At 36.0% G+C, this 4,250-nt stretch overlaps 1 non-coding gene across 1 annotated transcript; it reads right to left on the reverse strand.

Moving 5' to 3' along the window:
- Positions 1-1,494: 1,494 nt before the first annotated feature.
- Positions 1,495-1,576, reverse strand: TRNAS-CGA (transfer RNA serine (anticodon CGA)). Its single transcript has one exon. It is a non-coding gene; the product is annotated as a tRNA-Ser (tRNA).
- Positions 1,577-4,250: the final 2,674 nt, after the last annotated feature.

Consider the following 4,250-nt stretch of genomic DNA (forward strand, 5'->3'; position numbering starts at 1 on the left):
TGATACGTTTTATGCTTAAGACCTTCCACCATTCTTGTAGCCCATCTTTGGACCCGTTCAATTTTGTCAATATCTTTTTGTAGGTGAGGTCTCCAGAACTGAACACAGTATTCCAAATGTAGTCTCACCAGAGGTCTATATAAGGGGATCACAATCTCCCTCTTCCTGCTTGTTATACCTCTAGCTATGCAGCCAAGCATCCTACTTGCTTTTCCTACTGCCCGACCACACTGCTCACCCATTTTGAGACTGTCAGAAATCACTACCCCTAAATCCTTCTCTTCTGAAGTTTTTGCTAACACAGAACTGCCAATGCAATACTCAGATTGAGGATTTCTTTTCCCCAAGTGCATTATTTTACATTTGGAAACATTAAACTGCAGTTTCCATTGCTTTGACCATTTATCTAGTAAAGCTAAATCATTTACCATATTACAGACCCCCTCCAGGAATATCAACCCTGTTGCACACTTTAGAGTCATCGGCAAATAGGCAAACCTTCCCTACCAAATCTTCCCCTATATCACTCAAAAACATATTAAAAAGAATAGGACCCAGAACAGACCCTTGTGGCACACCGCTTGCAACCCATAACAAAGAGAACTTTTTATTATACCATCTATGTGGAACTCCAGGGGCTGGACTGGGAAAGTCATTGTTTAATACTGTGAATGTGGATGCCTTAGAAATTCAGAGTTAGTTTTACCTTTCCATTTCTATGCCATGTATTCAATAAAGAGTAAGTTTTTAGAACTGTAATGACGCTGGATTTTTATTTGGAAGCTCAAGATAGATGTTGACATAAACACAGAATTACCACCTACTAGCAAGTACAGAAACAAAAATGTATTGCTATATAGAGGAGAGTGTATTCTAGGCATTAAACCTAGGGAGGTTATATATTCAGCAATCATAATTAAATGTGAGAAACTGTCAATGGTTTGTAATAGCTGCTCTTTTAGGAATGTCAGACTGTGTCTCTGGAAAGCTTCATTAAAGGTAAACATGTAAACTGTAACAATTTGGTGTAAATTAATTTTTGTATCTAAGATTAGCAGTACTTGTATACCAAGCTGATCAATTCCATAATAAATTTGAATCAATATGCCTTAGAGACAGAGAACAGATGAGTAGGCATATATTACCAGCCATGGAAGATTTTCAGCTTAAACATCTCATTTCCCATAGAGCAGTGTTTTTCAAACTTGGCAAGTTTAAGATGTGTGAACTTCAATTCCCAGAGGCTGGCTGGAATTGAAGTTCACACATCGTAAACTTGCCAAAATTGGAAAAACACCACCATTGATGTAGGATGATATTTATGGCATTATTATTTTGACTTGTGGGAAGGCTATCATTTTGGAATGCACTCAGTGTTGTAGGATAGTTCTGAGAATACCCTGAGTCTTTGTACTGCTATAAATAATATAAAAAATGCAAAGGAAGCCTTTCCTGGGTACACTATTGATTGTCTTTTTTAGAAGACAGGCTTCACGCTGTGAGCAGGATTCGAACCTGCGCAGGGAAACCCTATTGGATTTCGAGTCCAACGCCTTCACCACTCGGCCATCACAGCTGATTGCACTGAATGGTCAAAATCTGAACTGATGCTTTTGGAATAAATTGTCTATATTAGGTAGAAACTGTCTATATTAGATATACTGTTTCAGCAGTGTTTGGCAGCAATAATTAATCTTGAATTGAGAATACTTAGATATGTAAATATATGTATTATATAATAACAAGTATTTTAAAATCATTGGTGTGAGGCACAGAAAGAGATTTACAGTAGATAGCTGGGCTTCATCTATACCAAGTGTATAAAATTCTTGCATTAAAAATGAATGTTTTGCCACCGGTATTTTAGGACATATGTCACATTTCTCTACATATTTCTAAGATGTGTTTTTAGAAATGTATCCAAGGGGTATCTAGCAAAATTCCTTCAATTTTCACTCAAAAAGTATTGTTAAGACAGACAAATTGCCAATTAATAAATGAAGTAGTTTCTAATATAGAAACTAGAATACAATTTATAGCCACAATTAAACCCAACATTTCTGTTCCTAAATGAAATGTTTGTTAAGTGAGTCCCCCCACTTTTCTTGCCATACTTGTTAAGTGAATCACTATTAACTCGGTTATTAAGTGAATCTAATTCCCTCACTAACTTTGCTTGTTAGAAGGTCACAAAAGGCCATCACATGATTCCAGGACACTGCAATGGTCATAAATATGGGTCAGTTGCCAGGCATCTGAATTTTGATCACGTGACAACAGGGATGCTGCAACAATCGTTGAGTGTGAAAAAAGGTTGCATCACTTTTTTCAGGGCTGTTGTAACATTGAATGGTTGCTAAAGGAACTGCTGTAAGTCAAGCACTACAGTGGTACCTCTACTTAAGAACTTAATTTGTTCTGTGACCAGGTTCTTAAGTAGAAAAGTTTGTAAGTAGAAGCAATTTTTCCCATAGGAATAAATGTAAAAGCAAATAATGTGTGCAAACCCATTAGGAAAGAAATAAAAGCTTGGAATTTGGTGGGACAAGGAGGAGGAAGAAGAGGAGAAGGACAGTCGCTGCCCAGAGCAAAGGGAGTGTTTCTTTTCTCTGGACACTGGCAGAGGTTTCTTCCCTGTCCAAGCGCCCAATTCTTTCCGAGGTGAACAAAGCTTCTGAAATGCATATGTTCAACTCTGTCTGTCTGTCCGTCCATCTGTCCGTCCATCCATCATCTATCTATCTATCTATCTATCTATCTATCTATCTATCTATCTATCTATCTATCCATCCATCCATCTATCCACATACACACATACACACATACACACATACACACATACACACATACACACATACACACATACACACATACACACATACACACATACACACATACACACATACACACATACACACATACACACATACACACATACACACATACACACATACACACATACATGCATACAGCTGATTTTGTTTACCATATGAAAAATGAATGATCTTGTAGACTTTTTTCTTTTTCGTCCCCACTTTTGTTATAAAATGCGATAAAAATAATAAAATGAATGGCAAAGGAAAGGAACATTAAACAGCCCGTTGATTGCACAGAACGTAAAAAGGCATGCTCTTATTCATTTAATCCCACAATAATTATTGAAAGCTTTCTCAGAAGTAAATAGGAAAAAATAAAGTGGAGCCTTTCTTCTCTCAGAGGATCAGAGAATGGGCTACCCATTCTAGAGAGAGTGGAAAATCAGACATCTGGGAGTAATCCTTGTTCAGTAATTATACTGCAGTTTAGGACTTGTGGGCAATTGAGGGAAATAGGAGCCTTGTGGGCCATTACATTACTTAGCTGTTGAAGCCTGGGGAACAAAGACATGTAGCCTAACTGTATTCTATGTCTTCTGGTAATAATAATAAAAAAGAGTGTCTGCTATCCTTCATGACAGAGTTTTTCTGCACCTGAAAACAGAACCTACTTCATCCTTAAAAATAGTTTTGTGTCTTACAAATATGCTTATAATATAACAAAATCTACATCAGACCCATATTAAACTGTGCAGTGTGTAACAAGGTAAGATTGAGGAAATGTCCAATGACAGATCAAAAATTTAAATGACCATCTTTATGAGAACCTGCTGCATAGAAGTCAGTCCTAAGTTCACACCTTCAACCAACACATAGATGATCATCCAATATAATGTCTTATTTTCTTTTGCGACCTAGAATGAAGATTCAGATTGTGTAGGATAACAGAATTTTATAAAGGAGAGCTTTATAGCTGAGCCTGGGATTTGAATCAAAACCTCTTAAGATTGCATCTCAAAGATTTTATAGATGAAATGCCTCAATATCAAACATGGGAAATTGAAACCTGTTGCAAAGCTTTAAAACAATCCAGCTTTTCTGTAATATACTAGCTTTAAAAACAAACAAACCACAACCCACTATTATCTATGCTCTACAAAGCAATTAAGTAGAAAAACCCAGTAGAACTGATCATACCAAGTTTATATGCTGGAGTTTATATCACTCATAACTTTACTGTTTACCAGCAGAGATAATGCATACCAGTAAAATCTATTTGAAATAATGAACATTTAGTATATTTTTAACATTGTGTATATAAAACTATTGGACCAATCATATTAAATTAAATGTAGCTTGCATGAAAAAGTAATCACATTGTAAAATTCATTAAAATGACATAAATAGTTCCAAAGAACTATCAAACAGACATCT

Source organism: Erythrolamprus reginae, chromosome 1, assembly GCF_031021105.1.
Source record: "Erythrolamprus reginae isolate rEryReg1 chromosome 1, rEryReg1.hap1, whole genome shotgun sequence".
NCBI lineage: Eukaryota > Metazoa > Chordata > Lepidosauria > Squamata > Dipsadidae > Erythrolamprus > Erythrolamprus reginae.